This window comes from Talpa europaea, assembly GCF_964194135.1.
Source record: "Talpa europaea genome assembly, chromosome: 8".
NCBI classification, from domain to species: domain Eukaryota; kingdom Metazoa; phylum Chordata; class Mammalia; order Eulipotyphla; family Talpidae; genus Talpa; species Talpa europaea.
In genome coordinates, this window is record NC_140075.1 from 75,888,653 (window position 1) to 75,907,979 (window position 19,327).

Genomic DNA, 19,327 nt, shown 5'->3' on the forward strand with positions numbered 1-19,327 from the left:
AGGTCATGATCTGCTATCATTTTTGTACATCAATGAATTTGTTTTGCTAATAATTTGGATTGCTTCATAAATATTCATGAGTAAAATTTGCTTGCACATAATTATTTGTCACTCTCTTGCAGAATAATTATGGTTTCTGAAGCAAGAACCATATCTTATTCATTTTATTTTTCAATGCTCAGTAAAATGCCTAGCACACATGTTATGCCAGTTAGTGTTTTTGAATAAATGCACAATTGATTACTCATATTCTGAGAAAGAAATTAACTTATAGGTAAGTTTTAAGTATTCTTAACTTTAAATATGATAACACATATCCATCTATATGAACTCTTCATACTCTCTATCCATTCAAATTATAGGTATCAAAGAGAGCTCTAACACCTCACCATCACCATATCCTATAAATTCTGCCTGTAAATGTCATTTCAATAGCTGTATTTTGTCAATTTCCATTCCCACTCACTGTTCACTCTTGCCACCTACCTAGACTACTATAAATGTCTAGTAAATGACTTTCCTACTTTCCCTATCCCCCCTTCTTTGCATGCATTTATCATTCAGATATCATTCAGAAGTATCTTTAAAAAAAATAAATCTGTTACCAACCTTGTCAATTGCACCTCCCTGTATTTGGGATATTATTTTTAATACAACAGCCTAAGCCACAGGCTTAAGACCACACACCTGTGTTAGAGTTTGCCTGCCTCTTCCCATACCTCAATTGCCTTGTTCACTAGCGTACCGTCATCCTGACTCACATTCAGTTAAAATGCACTTTCCTGGCAACACTTCTCCTTTCACTCTTTTCTTTTTTTTTTTTTTTTTTTTTTTTAATAGAGGCATGCTTTATTTATTTGTTTGCTGGTTTGTTTGTTTGTTTTGTTTATACATGCACTGGGTACAGTCAGAAGCGCGGGAGGGTGAGAGAATTCACCAGAGCCAGAGCGGGGAGCAGAGCAGGCAGAAGGACCGAAGTACACTGCTGAGGGGAGCAGCGGGCGGCAGGAGAGGTCTGCGCGCCATGTGGGACCCTCCTCCGATGGCCGGGGAGCAGCCGGGGATTGAACTGGCGCCGCAGAGGCCGCGGGCAGTTTCGCAACCCAGCGCTCAACCGCTGCGCCACCGGGGAGGCCCCATTTTCACTCTTTTCTTGATAAATGCACTGATTGATGCTTTAAATCTTAGACTAGCAAACTTCCTGGGTTCCCAGGTCTAAATTAGCACCCTTACTAATTTTTTCCCTTATAATGCTACTACAATATATAATTATGTGTATTTGTATAGCTGCTTGTCCAGTAATTCTCTTTATTTGCATGATTAACACAATAAATATATGGAACATGTCTATTTTGTCCATAGCCCTATACCCAGTTCACATTTGAATGTCATGAATTTAGACAGTACTCATTTTTTAATGAACAAAGGAAAGAAGAATATATAAGGAGTCATAAAACTAGTCATAATTTTTCTCTAGTTACTCCATTTTGGAGATAGTCTACCAAATAAGGAACTTAAAAATGTGTTTTTCTACATGTAAAGATGAAATTTGTAAGTAACATTCAAAAACTAAATAGAGAGATGTGTAAGAAATTGGTGACATCTGAAATAGTTGTTAAGTTCAAAGTATTCATACAACAATGTAAATGTAGCAGATGCCTTTCCTCTGGTCTAAGCCTTATTCAAAGTTCAATCCAGACATATTAGGGAATAACTGGTGCAGGCCCAACAGAAGCCTATTTGCATAAATTAGGTAGGACTCCCGGAGTGAGAACTGAGTCTAAAAAAAGAAGAAATCAGATGAGCTTGACCTAATATCACATTTTTAGTCTTAGGAACCAGGTGATTTGGGGGAAAATATGGTACTTGTTATTCAGAATTGCCTCCTGGTCCCAGATACTTAAACTGATACATCAGCCCTACATTGCTATGTTTGCAATTTTAAAGAGGCTTTTAATTAAAAAGGCAGTATTTCCATTAAAACACTGATGTAGTTATCCTTTTGTAGAATGCATTAACAAATGTGCTATCTGCATAGGAAAGAGAAGACTGGATGGATAGGAATATGAGTCAGAGACGGTGAAGGATCTAAATGGATATAGTAGTAGAATGAGCACAGAATGTCTGGTTATAAAATCTGCTGTCTCATATCCCAGAGTCTTAAGTGTCCTCACAGATAAGATCCCCAGAGAATAGACACTTGTACAGTTTGGGCAGAGTTATATGGACCTCACTTTTTAAACTTTAGCATAACACATCGAAGCACTGTTTTCTACGGGTAAGTTTTAGGAAACACAAACATTTAAGCACAGTTCCTCTCTTCTGGCTGTCATTCCATCACAAACCCCTGATTTGACTAACCATCATTATATCTCCAACTTTCCCCATATAAATAGCCAGGTAAACATCACTGGTTCAGAGATGATCTTCTCGTACATAATAGAGAGAGTTGACTATGACTTCTTCCAACTCAGAAGGAGATATTTAATCACATAATTTAATATACAGACACTCAAAGTCTTAACTGCCAAAAGAATACCCTTACATGGCCATTGATTATAGTAAGACAAAAGGAGAAAGAGCATTTGCCCCTACTTCACAGATTTCTCTGCAATCTGTGAAATGAAGGCAGAAGACCAGAGACCCTGCCTGAAAAAAATTTATGATGTATGGGAAATACACTAGACTCCAAATAATTGTACCAGTGAAAAAGCAGGAAACACAGCAGAGAACAGTGGGATCAGTGGTGCCAGAGGCTTTGATGGTATCTGTTGATATTCATGCAAGAGAGCTTGGGGGAGAGAATAGAAATAACACCCAAATTATCAAATCATTACTGAAAATAGTCATGCACAAGGCTTTTGAAAATTTTAAAGGCTAAGTGAGGGAGAAAAGCAAAATGTGAAGTAAATACATAATTATCATATTTATATAAAATTACACATAAAATTATATGAACCAGTGTTATAGGATAACAGAGTACGATAGCTTCCCCTTACCCACAGTTTCACTTTCCATGTTTTAATTACCTGTCACCAGCCACAATCTGAAAATATCATGTACAGTAAGATACTTTGAGAGAGGCCACATTTACAACTTTCATTACAATATATCATAGTTATACATATTATTATTAATCTCACTATGCCTAATTTATATATTAGCCTTTATCATAGAAAAAAAATACACGAGTGTACATAATGGCTGTACTATCCCTTGTTTTCAGCATCCATAGGGATCTTAGATTGTATCCCCATGAATGAACAAGGGACTACATTGGAAATGAACTGTTACTACTGCTGAAAAAGAGAGTTAGAGAGAAAACATCTAAGCAGCCTAACTATGGAGGATCTTACTCTGTGAGAACTGTTATCACACTGGTGATTAGCTGTCCAAAAAGAATATTAAGAATGTTGACAGTTGGTACTATAGACAAAATATATGAGGTGACTAATCCGGATTCAATCAAAACATATATTGCTTAACTGGTTACATTAAAAGAAAAAGATTTCAAGCAGAGAGCAATACTATAAAAAAATGAAAACACTATCAGTTCCAAAATGCAAGTACTTCAGGAGTAAGGGATATAATACACAGATGAAGTAGACAGGATAAGTTGATAAATGTGGGGAGGATGGAAGGGATTAGTAATGATGAATTAGAACTCACCTATTCCAAAGGAAGAAAAGTGACTCCAGTGAGTTTCATTACGTGCTCACTTGTAAAGCCGTTCTAAAAAATTTTCTAATTTTTTGTTAAAATCTGATAATATGAATTTTTATAAAAAAAGTCCAAATTTTAAATATTGGACTTAAATATGTCCAGTGCACTATACAACCTGGAGCAAACATCTTTTGGGCCAGATTCTTTCCTTTGGCCACAAGTTTGCTATCTCCAGACAAAAATGGAGGTAGGCAAGAATATTTAGAGAAAGAATTCAGTGGGAAATGGATAAAATGGTGTAAAATAGACACAGAAATACAAAATATGAACTATAGTTTTCAAGAAAGTACTTGGTTAGTATTCTCATTCTTTGATTCAGAACAGCTGTTTTGTCATTAAAAATAAGCTTCTTACACATGTAACTTACTATCAGCATTCAAAACAATAGAAAATAGCATCTGCTTATACTTCCTTAACATATTACTAGTCAGGGACAAACCATTATTTTCCAAGAGTGTGAGAGTATCTTATTTGAAAACAAGATTAAAAATTATTTCCCCCCCATTACATGTACATGAAATATAAGCACTATTAACATCTTCTGGAATGGAATATATGGCAACCTCACCAGTAACAACCAAAGATGAGGTAATATTTTAAAAATTATAATGATCAGAGACAAACTTTATAATATTAATGGCTTAGTTATAGTTGTGGCTATTTTTATAGAATTATAATTTTTTTAGAAATTCTTACTTGGGGCTTCCCTGGTGGCTCAAGGGGTTAAGCACTGCACTATGGAGCGATACGCAGCCTGTGCAGCATGAGTTCGATCCCCAGCCGGTCAGGGAGCAACCTACATGGCACAGCAGACCTCTCCTGTCTCGCCTGCTGCTCCCCTCAGCAGTGTATTTCATTCAGTTTGCCTGTTCTGTTCCCCACTCTGTCTCTGCTGAATCCTCTTACCCCTCGCCCCCATAGCTCTGGCCTGCACCGTAGCTTTGATAGCATAAATAAATAAATCTTTAAAAAACAAGAAATTTTTATTTGATCCTCAAAACAATGGTGCTTTGTAGATAGAATTATAGAGTTACATATGTATAAATGAATTATCTAGAATCATAAGCTTAGACATGCAGTCTCCAACTGCCAGTCTCTTTGCCTTTGTATTGATAATGTATCACCATCCCATGGAGCCCAGCTGAGGACTCTGAAATTTCAAATACGATTATATTAATATAAGAATAAAAGAATGAATGTTCCTCAGTGATTTAGTGTGTGTTGTCTAGCTGTATTTAAATAGCAACGAAATCCTTTTCACAGGTAAGAAAAGTATAAATCCATTAGAAAGTAATGTGATTTTCACAGAAAATGAAAGGCAAAGTTGCATGTGAAAGATTTCATGAGACCAAAGGAACACATGGTATCTATCAGAGATAGACATATTTTGAGGAGAAAACCTACTTTTGGAATGTGGTTGTTACCTGGCTTTGTAGTACTTGTTCCCCATCACCTCAATAGCAGAAGAACTTTCCAGAAGAAAAAGAGGGTATAGACACTGTAGGGAATATTAGCAGTCTAATAGTTAACATTCCTCTGCTGAGGTTTGAACCAACCCTAAACTGAAGATAAGGAGTAGGGCAAAGGGGGCCAAATATTAAATCATTATTACTCATAAGGCTTTATTTTTAATAAAATTGGATGTTCAAACACCGAAAAAAAAATCAGAATTAGACTAACATATCCCCCAAACCTGGAAGTTGTAGTCTGGCTGCAATGAGTTTCCTCTCATGAAGCCCTGTCCCTGACATGCTTTCAAACATGGAGAAAATGAGAAAATCAAACTTTGTACAAGCAGTTCATTTCAAAAGGAGGGGGAGATATTAAGTCATTTTTCCTTCTGTGAGGAGGAATGAGTAATGGGTCAGATACACCAAAAGTGATATACATTTAATAGTCTCCCATTACAGGAAGTAAAGGTCAAATTTAGGAAGAAATAGACCTTTCTAAAAGATGTAAGTAGGATTTGAAGCCAAGAAAGATGAGGGAAAAATAGAATGTAGGGTGTATTCATAGCACATGCAGGGAGCATTGAAATGTTTCTTCATTTTAACAAGAATGGCCTGGTACATCATACTATAAGAGACTTGAAAATTTTAAGAGACAATTGGATGAATAAAGGTATTTAATTGGCCTTAATGGGACAGAATATTTTGCAAGGAAAGGTTTGAATGAAGATGTGATATTCACTTAGAATTAGTCATTGTTAGAAAAGGAACTTTGAAGAAACAAATACTGACAAATATCATCCAGGAACAGACTATGAATGTCTGACAGTGTTTTGACTCACAAATTTAATTTTGAGGCAGGTAAACCCCAACTGCAAAGTTAGCTGTATCGGGTTATAATTGCCTGATGCAATTAAATATTCAAATCTTCCCTCTAATTTTCCATATAATAGAGTTATAATCAGAAAACAGCATTTTAATTATTATAAAAGTTCACATTTAGAAAAGCTATGAAAAGAAGAACACACAGGGCCTCCCCGGTGGCGCGCAGCGGGTTGAGCGCAGCACTGTGAAGCTGTCCGCAGCCTCTGCAGCGTGGGTTCGATTCCTGGCTGGCCAGGGAGAAACCTACATGGCATGGCAGACCTCTCCTGCCTCTCCCGCTGCTCCCCTCAGCAGTGTCTTCAGTCCATCTACCTGTTCTGCTCCCCGCTCTGTCTCTGGTGAATCCTCTCACCCTCCAGTGCCTCCAACTGTATCCCAGTTTTTGTAGAAATAAATAAATCTTTAAAAAAAATATGCCAGGACCGACAGAGGGAGGTGCACAGTGGAGGGAGAGTACTAATTTATTCCTAACTATACCAGATGGCTGCAGGGAGATGAACAGGAAAGATGGGAAAGGTTGAGACAAACTCTTCCTTCACAATGTTGCAGTGTGTTCTTGACACATGAAAGAGAAGGTTATTGCATTGACTTTTATTATATTCAATTTCTAACCTTATGACTTCTATACACTTGTCACTCAGTGCCTCAGCAAGAGATTGGCTTTTTGAAAAGGATGGTTAATTTTCTCAAGCTTTATATATTTTGGCATCATATGTATAGAGGTGGCATATAGCTTTTAAACAGTCATAACCAAGCAAACCTTGATTTAATTATTTGGTAATGTTCTCAGGCATAGTAGAGTATTTTGACAAAAATAGAACCTTTGTTAAGTTAGCAAACTGTGAAAAGAACTGTCATATTAACTACATATTGTTTTCTAAACATCTTCTTTAATGTCATATGAAATGTGCAAATATGATTTCTGCCAAAACAGAAAAAGTAAAATAAGTGATTCATTAAAAAAAAACAACATTGTAATTTATAATTAAACATGGGCTTGTTCCCTGTGACAATTGAAATTCTAACTCCATCCATATCTTTGTAATAAAAAAATAATGCACATATTTGTAATCTTATTCTATAATGTACTATCTTTGTGATATCTACAGGCCTGGATTAAAAGCCCAATTCTGTCACTTACCAGTCAGTAATTAATGAGACACTATCTGTAGTTATTGTTCCCAAGTATGTATTTAACTTCTGTAAGAGGATTGCATTCCCAGCAGTTGTAGCTGCTGCATAAATCTCCACCCATTGACATCAAGCTTGGCCATGTGACTTGCTTTGGCCAATGGAATGTGACTAGTTACTCCATTTGCCAAGACCACGCAGAATTTTTAAAACATCATATATTTCACAAACTAACTGTTCTTTTCTCTCCAAGTAGGGACTGTTCCTTCACTCTGAGCCCCTGAATAAATATTTGCACATATCCATCAATTTACACTGCAAAGAAAAATATATTTCTTGTTTTAATTACTGAGATAATTAAACACAAACAGTGAGATAATTAAACACACACACACAAACTAAGAACCACACACTGTCTTTTTACCTATCAAATGTGAATAATCTCAGCTTTGTATTATCATTCTGAGCATTTAACACATCAGGAAATGGTCACTTGACTTCCTCAAAATTTGTACATGGCCATCAGAGGAAATATATTAATTCAAGTAAAGAATCATTATTTATTTGACATAAAGTTGTTCTCCTTTTTGATGGACAATGTGACTTCAGAGAATTCTAATTATGGTCCTGTAATTAACCATTGTCATTGATCTCTTTTGTGCCTCAGATGTCACATCTGTGAGATGCACTCATTACCAATCCTACTTTCCCATCAATTCAGTGAATAGCTGATTTATATGGAATCACAAAAGATCCCAAATATCTAAAGCAATCTTGAGAAAAAAGAATGGAGTTATCATACTTTCAAACCTCAAACTATATTACAAAGCTATGGTAATCAAAGCTCTTTGGCATGGGAATAAAAATAAACACCTAAAACAATGCAATAGAATTAGGACCCTAGAAATAGAGCCTCCCCAGTGGTGCAGCGGTTGAGTGCTGGGTTGCAAAGCTGCCCACAGCCTCTGCAGCGCCGGTTCAATCCCCGGCTGCTCCCTGGCCACTGGAGGAGGGTCCCACATGGGGCGCAGACTTCTCCTGCTGCCCGCTGCTCCCCTCAGCAGTGTACTTCGGTCCTTCTGCCAGCTCTGCTCCCTGCTCTGGCTCTGGTGAATTCTCTCACCCTCCAGCGCTTCTGACTGTACCCAGTGCTTGTATAAATAAATAAATAAATAAATAAATAAATAAATATTTTTTAAAAAAAGAAATAAACTCACACTTATATGGACAATTGATTGTATACAAAGGAGTAAGGACAGTCTCTGCAACAAATGCTGCTGAGAAAACTGCATGGCCATATGAAAAATAATGTAGTTGATGATTCTTTAACTATGAGACTTAGTTACAATTCCCACAACAATAAAATATATAGAAGTATTTGCAATATGCAACATGATGATGTCAATGATAGATGTCTTGGAGAGATTTGGCCCCGAAGCAAAATTTGCATTTTGGACTACTCAAGTTAAAAAAAATTATACAGAGTAAAAGAAAATATTATAAACCTAATTTAAAATGGGCAGACCTGATTGTTTTCAAAGAGGATATCCAGAATGCCAATAGATGTATTAAAAATGCTCATCACCACTTTTAATAGGGGTAATACAAATCAAAACCCCAATGATATCTCAAATTTGTGAGAATGGTTTACATCAAAAAGACTTCCAAAAGTTATTGGAGAAGAGATGGAGAAAGGAATACTAATACTTTGGCGGGAATGTAATTGATTCAGTCATTTTGGTAAGCAGTTTAGATTCACTTTAGAAAACTAAAAATGGGAATACCATATGATTCAGCAGTTCCACTTTTGGGTATTTATGCAAAGAACATGAAGTCATCAACTCAAAAAATTATATGCTCTGCAATGTTTATTGCAGCATTATTTACAGTAGCTAAGTTGTAGAAGTAACTTACATGTCTATGAATAGAGGATTGCAATAAAGTGTTGTGGGATATACACACAATGTAATACTGTTCAATTAAAAGGAAAGATGAAGTGTTACCATTTATAGGAAAATGGAAAGAACTTGAGAGGAATTATGCAAAGTAAGTCAGAAAGTTAAAGACAAATATAGGATAATTTTACATATGTGAGTAATATATGGAAAAAGTAGACAAACTGACAAAGCAATACTATTACAAGCTAGCAAACACTGATAACTGGTTTCTGATGTTAAGAGGAAGGGCGAGGGCCAAGGGTCAGAGTGAATAAGTTATGGTGGTGGGAATATATATATATATATATATATATATATATATATATATTAAAATTTATTTTCTAAGATTACATTATAGAGTCAGCAGGGAAGAGAAGAGCACTGGTTTTTAAAGATAATCCTACCCAACTTTGCCACTTTAAACTGTATGACTTTGGAATGTTTCTGCAATTTTTGTCCAATAGGTTTATTATCTGTAAATTGAAGAAGGCATAATAGAGAGTTGTGTGTTTCATACATAGTTAATTGCATGTATTTAAGTACCTGCCATCTAATAGTGTTCCTGCCGTTTGTAAATATAACAGCACAGTGCTAGGGTCACATGTTTGATGAAACACTGTTCTAAGTACAAAGGAGTAGCATGTGGATAAAACTATTCTTCAGATTTGGGGATAGTTGCTGAAACAAAATGATATATTTTCCTTTTTTAAAGATTTATTCATTTATGCATACATGAGCTGGTGTGTAGCCCAGAGATGCAGGGGTGTGAGAGGATTCAGCAGAGACAGAGTGGGGAACAGAACAGGCAGACTGAATGAAATACACTGCTGAGGGGAGGAGCGGGCAAGGTAGGAGAGGTCTGCTGTGCCATGTGGGCTGCCCCCTGGCCGGCCTGGTATCGAACTCTTGCTGCAGTGGCTGCAGATTGCTTTATAGTGCGGTGCTTAACCCCTTGCACCACCAGGGAGGCCCCCATAAATGATATATTTTCAATGAATAAAATTAATATGTATAATTACATATAAAGAGCAACTGATCCCCCCACCTGTAGCATACTTGGCTGGGAAGACCCTTTACCTTCTATCCTCTGCCAAAAAGGTCATTCTGTTTCACTGCCAGACTTGCCACTGCCTTCCCTGCTATCACCATCTCTGTCACACCAGCTGAGCCACCACTTTCCTTAATCTTCTGCCTTCTCCATGGTTTAATACCCACTTTTAGGTACAGTGATGCAAGATTCTCTTGAATGTCCTGGTATTCTGTGTTAAGTTGCTTTATTTTTTTTCTAGTTATGGATTCCAGTTAGTTGTTAATCGAAGGAGAGAGAAAAAAGAAATAGTTCATACCATCATGATGTTGATATTCTGGAGCTAGGGGAAATACAGACATTAAGTTGAACAGCAGAGTTTTTTTTTTTTTTAATTGTTGCTAAGTGATTTTCAATTTATTGTTATAGTTATGTGGACTAAGACAAATAAGAAGCTTAATAAAGAGAGAAATGTGGTGCAATAGTAAATAAAAGGTTAAAAGATAACTACAATTGTACATAAAGGAGCAGGAATAATTTTTCTTTCATTTGATGATCCTTATTTTACTTTAAGAAGATCATGGAGGCAGCCATATAAAAATCAAATTAGAGGTAGGAAAAGGCATAGCAGTAGAAGATAGAAAGTATAGGTTAAGATGTATAGATAGTATAAATTAAGGCATTGGGAGTAAGAATGGATGAAATCTCTGCACTGTGGTGAGCTTGCTGGGCCCATCACTGTATATGTCCGCTGCCCCTCAGGAGCGTGGCTTAGTAGAATGGTGACAGGTTCTAAGGGGTGTGTGTTCACATCCCGGCTCCTTTAGCTCCATGACTTTGGCAAGTTGTTTGTCAATATTTTGCCTGTTATTCATCTTATACAATCTCTGTAATTCAGAATAATATTATAAATATCAAATTATATAATGTATAAAAGCATTACATGTAGTATGTCATGCAGTCACTATTCAAAACAGTCAAAATACTTTGTTTCAAAATCGTGAAAAAATAATGCGAATTTTAGACAAGTAGTTATTGATAGGAATAATATATCACTCCAAGAATTGTCCTACTATGTTTGCTGAACAATGAAATAATAAAAAGATTTTGGACACTTTCTGTTATCAAAATATTAAAAAATACCAATACAATAAGGCTTTGCATGAATCTAGTTAAATATGACATCTTCTTTTTGTAGAATATCTTGCTTGAGATATTTTTCTACCACAAATTCAGGTTTCCTGAGAGTTATGTGGGCAAGAGCTCCAATGACAACCTAATGACTAAAATCCTATTCTCAGTCATCCTGTTTGCCACATCTCTGCAACATTTGGCACAGCCGGGCTTTCTCTTTTGAAGTCTCATTCACATTTATCTCCCGGGAAACTTTATTTTAGATCATTTTCTTACTCCTTGATTACTTTTTTCCCTGTCTCTTTTAACAAGACATCTTCCTCTTCATCTGCCGTGAAGCTAAACTTCCTTCACTTTACCTAACCTATAATATTTCTCTCTCTCTCTCCACCCCCTCCCCCCTCCCCCTCCCCCAAGACCTTGGTAAATGCTGTGTCATCTTTCTGACTCATTTCTCTTACTCAATGTCTAATTGAGGAAAAAATATGAGAATTAAAAATACATATCTTAGAAAACTAGACATACATATATTTGGAATCTTAGAAAACTCATTTTTTCCATATAGTAAATGAGAATGATTTCCAAATATTAACTCAGTTCTTTTTTTCCCTGTGTACCTTTGCCTCATTTTTCAATGGCTATGAGACTTTACCACATGAAGGTCCTTCCTACTGGCACCTCAAATTTAACATACCTAAAAGATCATGTTTTGTCTTCCTCTGAAACAATTTTTTTTTGATTTATGGCTTCACCCTTCTTCTATGCTAAAAATTCCAAAATCATTCACTACTCATTTTTGAAATTTTCAGATCATATCACATATTCTTTATTTCCATTGCTACAAATATAATTCAAAAACCTGTCACCTTGTACCTGAATATTGCTTTACCTTAATGAGTGTTCTGTCTCAAGCCTTTCTATAAATTCATATATAGTTAGGAAATTCTTTTTCATATCTGCCTTGATGTCAATGCTCTTATGACACTTTGGCAAATATCTTGGTCATAAAATACAAAAGTGAGACTACACTACGTACACTATTCTGCCTCCCCCATGTGTGTGTGTGTGTTTTCCCTTAACTGAAAATGGTTTTCCATGAGTGGAGCTGCCTGTCAAAACCAGCAACTTTGCTGATAGAGAGGATTTACTTGATCTGTTGCAAGAATTGTAAAATTTAAACGTTTTCAGTGAGTGATCTTGGTAGGAAGTAAATGGGAAAAACTAAATAGTTAAAGGGAAATTCTATATATGGCAGCACCATAGAGGGGCTTGATACTCTCTCCTGAGTGACCGTGAGGCTACATGCATTCCGAGGCAGCCTAAAGAGGGCCCAGTCATTCCATGCAAGTCTGATTACTCAGGAGGTCGCATTTATGTGCAGAGGAAACTCAAGAGGGGTTTAGCAGAAAATAAAAGCCAAGATAGATCCAAAAAATGCCGGAAATTTGAAATGCTCTCAACCCACACTAAAATCTGTTGACAAAGGGTGAAAGTCTTCTTGGTTTGAAATGTTTAAAGACAACATATACTCATTTGTCAGATGATCATTAAGCTATATGGACATACTTGCAGCCCACAGAAATTCAAGCAATAAAGATTAAAATAAGATTATACAAAAAATATTTCAGCATATACATCATTGACTGCACATCACAAGATAGATTTCTTCAAATTTGGTTCAGGCAAGTTACTAAAACAAATGAATAAACCAACAAACAAGTCAAAATGAAAGTTCTCAAAAATGTAATGCAGAATTGCTACTATGTATTTTGAAAAATGTGCAGTTTAAAAAAATAAAGTTTTAATATAGGTATTGGATCCTGAAAGCCTCCTATACAGTTCCCATGGAATCTGAGAGTTATGGGACAGGAATTTCTGTAAACAGTACTATGAAGGAATAAATGAACTGCTGCAAAGAGTATCTCAGGTTTATAAAAGGCAAATAAGAGTTGATATCTGAATTTTCCTACAATGTAAGTCTTGATAGCTTCTATTTTGTGCAGAAATCGAGAATTTTGAACAATTGTTTCTCCAAACTCTGCAAATCTCTAGGAAAAAATAGTGTCCCTTGGGTCCTGTTCCTAGAACACTTTATATGAATTCTACTGCTTATGACTTAGGATCTAATTTATTGCTTTCTTTTTTGCTGGGATTTACGCATAAGCCAAGGGCCATTTTTATTTTCATTTTTTTTTTCATTTTATTCCAACAAAATTAGCAGATACTTGCTTCATCTAATATGGTACAACTTCATACTGGCTAGATTACCATACATGCCCAGCTAAGGTAGTTAAGTGTGCATCTCCTGAATTCAAATATTCACACCCAATCTATTTTTTTTTATTTCTGTCGCTCTACTAGTCCTGTTTTAGTGTTTATGAACCACAAAACATCCAGATTTTTCACTCTGTAAATTACATTCTACATCTAAGATGAACTCCTAATTTATCTATTGTCAAATATTTTGCCTCATTATGAATGCAGAGAACCTATTACCCAAGTTCTCAAATCCACTTTGGCTTAATGGTGCTTGTAAATAATGCATTTGCATAATGAGCAATATTTATAAAAGCCAATTACTACTAATATGGATGACCTTTTGGCATCAAGTAAGCTAATAACCTTTGAAATGTGGACTAGATTACATAGTGCTAAAACAAAACTTAAGTATAATAGAAACGAGGTCCCTTGTATACATAAGAGTGTAGGTTATTTTGTATTTTGGCTATACTTTTTAAAATGTGTTAATTAGACATGTGATTTGAATTTCAAAAAATAATTGTAGCTCATTTTCAAAGAGAGTACATTAAAAAGAAATTTCTGAAAATGATTAAGAATAGATGTAAAAACATTCTTATTATAAAATGAAACATTTAACTTGAAATAGTATGATTCAAACATTTTCAAAATATTATTTTGCTAATGATTATATACAGCTTATACTATAGATAGCTAAAAGATTTTGAGGCTGTTGTTGATTCAGATATACTTGATAAGTAAAAATTCAACCTGATCGATCATTGTTTTTTAAAATGACTAAAATGTAGATATCTCAAAATATTTAATTCACTATTTTTTATTTGCTATAAAACTAATCTATTTCACCTAATATGAGTAGGGCTGCAGTTCATTTTATTAAGACATTTTCATTTCTATGTATTGCATTTTAAATTGTTTCTTTACAATTATATATGATATAATATGGCAGCCTAGTCATGATGAAATAGTGTAATAAAACCACAGAATTGCTTGTGTATTGTAGCAATAAAATACTAATGCAAAATATACCAGAATCTGATTTTTCCTTCACTGTTGTATTCTATTCTACTTGAATTATTTAAGAATCAAAATTTAATTATCCAAAACACAAGTAAAATTCAATTACATATTGTATAATTTTCTGCTTTTTTAAAAATATTTATTTATTTATTTATTTTTTTGGTGGGACCCTCACTGGTGGCTGGGGAATGAACCCACGCTGCAGAGGCTGCAGGCTGCCTCGCAGCCCAGCGCTCAACTGCTGCGCCACCAGGGGAGGCCCTAATTTTCAGCATTTATAACATTACCCCAGATTTGCTTTCTCATTCCAGTTTGATTAAAAAAATAGTAAAATTGCCTAAGCAAAGTTATTTTGGGTAATCTACCACTTAGATTTTCTGCTTTATTTTTTCCTGGTCATTGTCTTGTACCTAGGTGACCTGAACTTTCACGAGTACTTAAAAGGAAACAATTTCACTACTTGGCCTGACAGTGCATGTTATTTCATCATGTATTTATATATCATTCTGCATAAATATCTGGTATTTGCTTTCTAGAAAAATCACATATATATGTACTTTTCTCTATACTTTGATCACAACCATCTAATGTGCCAAACTCATTGCAACTTTGTAATTTTTAAAGTAAGGCTTTGTGCAAGCTACCTGGGAGATGCTCAGATGAGCTGGAGCTTAACTTTCTCTAAGGGCATTAAGTCTAGCAGTAGAGGGACTACAAAGCAAAATATAAAGCTATCAGCATTACAATTGATTTTGATGATTAACCTTTTTTTTAATTTTTTTTTTAATAGAGGCATGTTTTATTTATTTATTTATTTGTTTGTTCGTTTGTTTTTATTTATACATGCACTGGGTACAGTCAGAAGCGCGGGAGGGTGAGAGAATTCACCAGAGCCAGAGCGGGGAGCAGAGCAGGCAGAAGGACCGAAGTACACTGCTGAGGGGAGCAGCGGGCGGCAGGAGAGGTCTGCGCGCCATGTGGGACCCTCCTCTGGTGGCCGGGGAGCAGCCGGGAATCGAACCGGCGCTGCAGAGGCTGCGGGCAGCTTCGCAACCCAGCGCTCAACCGCTGCGCCACCGGGGAGGCCCGATGATTAACCTTTTTATATGTATCCCTTATAGCAATAACCACTGCTGAAATATTTTTGCAAAGGGAGAGATATTAAAAATATTTTTTTTATCTCAACCTTTGAAAAATTATCATGAACAAATTGTCATTTTCTCTTTTTTTCTTGAAGAAGGTTAAAATTTATGCTAAGGAGAACAAAGTTAAACACTGGGTGGTTTCACTAATCTGTGAAATACAGAGAAAAATAACACAGGGTGAGTTGTTGCGACAGGAATATTGTTGCGACTTTGCAGCAGGACTGAATGCAATTGTGATGAGGGACATAGCAGTCATGGATCAGGTTTGCAAGGCAAGACTCTGCTACTTAAGCATAAGTTCTTGTGCCACTTACTGAAAAAGTACAGGCTCGTAAAAGCTGATCATGCAACAGCAGTATGAAGAATAAAGTGTGGTATTGGAATGGGGACAAAGTGTGGTATTGGAATGGGGACAAAGTTTTACGAGGAACAGAGAAGGGGAGATATCGTGACCATAAGTCAAAAGACATTTGCATCACAAAGTATTTGATGTTATCACAGGCAGAGTAATCCGGAGACCACCATGGAGATAGTCACATTATCAGGTCAGTAGTGGCCTGGGCATACCCAGGCCTGCCTTGTGATATGAACATTCTCCATAGGTGGTCAAGGAATGCCCTGCTGTGATTTGGAGATAGCAAATAGGTCACAGTTGCCCATGAGTGACCAGCTAGTAGCCAGTTCATAGGAACTCACAGTGAGGCAAAACCAAACCAGTAATAAACCCTTAACATATGACTTCCAAATTGAGGCACCAGAGAGGGAAAATGTTGGGGTGGGAGTGAAAGAAGAACAGGACCCAATGAAATACCATGGAGGATTATTGAGGCACAGGTGGTGAGCAGGATGTGTAAAAACATATTTGAAGAAGCTTAAACCTATAACCTCCTAAGCAGATATATAATGTTGTAAGCCTACTTTACCTCATAAACATAATTTGGAAAAAAAGTTTAAGATTGCTATAAATAAAAATGAAAGGTGAAAATTTTCAGGATAATCTGGGAATTACAAAGGGTTACTTGAAAGCAAGAATTAAATAAATGATAAAGCAATGTCTGATCAAATTATAAAATGCCTACATTTGAAAATAATAAGACCCAGAAATAAGATCAAACCTGTTCTGGACATTTAAATATGTGAATGTATATGCAAGCAGTGCTATGCAAGTTCAGAGAACCTTGTCATGAAGCAATTGCTACTGTAAAAACAATATTAGAAATAAAATTTGATAAGATAGTCTGATAACTATGACCAATCAGAATAAGAGGAGGACTAGGAAGACAAAGGATGACAGTTAATTTCCCACATTTGCTGGCATAGTCACACAGATATTTAGTGAAGCAGGTCTTAAGTTTTAATGGTAGGTTTTATTTTTATTTTTATTATTTTTTAAAGATTTATTTATTTATGTATTTATACAAGCACTGGGCACAGTCAGAAGTTGGGAGAGTGAGAGAATTCATCAGAGCCAGAGCGGAGAGCAGAACAGGCAGATAGACAAAGTACACTGCTGAGGGGAGCGGCGGGCTGCAGGAGAGGTCTGCATGCCATGTGGGACCCTCGCCCGGCGACCAGGGATCAAACCAGTGCTGCAGAGGCTGCGGGCAGCTTTGCAAACCAGCGCTTAACCGGGAAGGCCCTGGTAGGGTTTATTGTCATAGGCAAATGTCCACTCTTGAGGAATAGAGGTTTTTGGAAGAAAATTATAAAAACTTGAAATTGGGGGTAAACCATGATGGCTGATCAATAATTATTCAGGTAAACAGGTTCTTCAATAGTTCTTAAATAGCCATGTTTTTAAATAGCTAATGTATACAACATATAGTGTCAAGCCTATTCCTTTTGTAGATTATGCTCCATAACCTGACTTACAGCAAGTCTTTGTTTCTGTTTAAAAAAAAAAAAAAAAAACTTTGTACAATGTGCCAACAAAATAATTATATTTTTGCCCTGAACCTTTCTTTTTTTGCTCATTTCTCAATTTTGTAACTTTTCAGATTGCTTTCTCAACTTTTTAAGCTTGGGGTCAGTAGGCTCAAATACTGGAGATACTGTTACCTTTTAACTCAAAGCCTCACACTCTCTCAGAGGGATCAAACATCTTTAAAAACTCTGCTGAAGGGAAAAGGGGGGAAAATGGGTCAAATTTGTTGTTTTTGCTTTTTTCAGTAAGAAGCAATTCTGTTATCTAAACAATCTGATCAGAGGTTAGCTATCATTCAGCAAGTGACTCCTTGACTGAGAGCAAAACATAAGGATCATCCCAGACAACAGAAACTTTTTTTTTTCAATTTTTTTTTTTTTTTTATAGAGGCAAGCTTTATTTATTTGTTTGCTGGTTTGTTTGTTTGTTTTGTTTATACATGCACTGGGTACAGTCAGAAGCGCGGGAGGGTGAGAGAATTCACCAGAGCCAGAGCGGGGAGCAGAGCAGGCAGAAGGACCGAAGTACACTGCTGAGGGGAGCAGCGGGCGGCAGGAGAGGTCTGCACGCCATGTGGGACCCTCCTCTGGTGGCCGGGGAGCAGCCGGGGATCGAACCGGCGCTGCAGAGGCCGCGCGCAGTTTCGCAACCCAGCGCTCAACCGCTGCGCCACCGGGGAGGCCCCAGACAACAGAAACTTTATCTTTGATGCTAGTGAGCACTCGTAGCTGGTCCAACATCAGGCCCTAAGGGCCACACTTTGTACCTAAACTCCTTCCTACTCTCCTCAAGCTCTAACTTCATTCTTTAAAGCCCAATTCAGTATCTATTAACACAAGATCTTTTCTTTCCATTTTTATTTTAAAGCATTTATGGAAATATTTTCTAAGAAAACATATGTAAATGTAGAAGGTAAATTGCTCATTTTCACAGACTGAACATAATCTTTTTAACAGCATCTAGATAGAGAAAAAATATTCCCATATTCCCAAAAAATCAGTGGAAATAACATGGAAAAATACTGAGGGAGGTTATTTACAGGAAACAGAGTATGGGGTTACAATATTAAACATACTATTTGTGGATCAGGCAGGGATAGCATATGAGTTACTTTTGAATTAGTAGAAAGTATATAGCTTGCCTGGTAATAACAATACAAAATTTTAACCAAAATTAAAACTGTATTGGATCATTACATAAACTGAATTCCTATGCCTGGTAATAAAGACTTTTTTCTAAGTACAGACTACAAATTTGTTTCTTTAAATAATCGTGGCTTTCTCAAATGTGTGGATGTGTACTACACCCAACAATTGATATTTATGTGTCAGTATATAAATTCAAATTTCATGGAATAATCTTTTAAAATAATTACTGGATCATTACTTTATTAGTTTTCCAAAATTCCATTCTCTATAGACTTGCCTTTACTAGTTATAAAGAGTGGTTAACTTACTTCAAGAAAGAAGCAATTACCTAAATACTGGATTTTGTGACACAGTAGCAAGTTATGTGCAAACTAAAAGAAATTGCCAATACTGTCTTTATAAGAAAAACTTCATATTCCTGGAAGATGGTTGCAATTTAATCAAAGTGATTTTGGAGTTTTAGAAAAAGTATGCTAATGTGTGACTTATTAAGGAATTAGTAGTTTAAGTTTGATCCTAAAGTCTACAATGTTATTAATTCTGTTG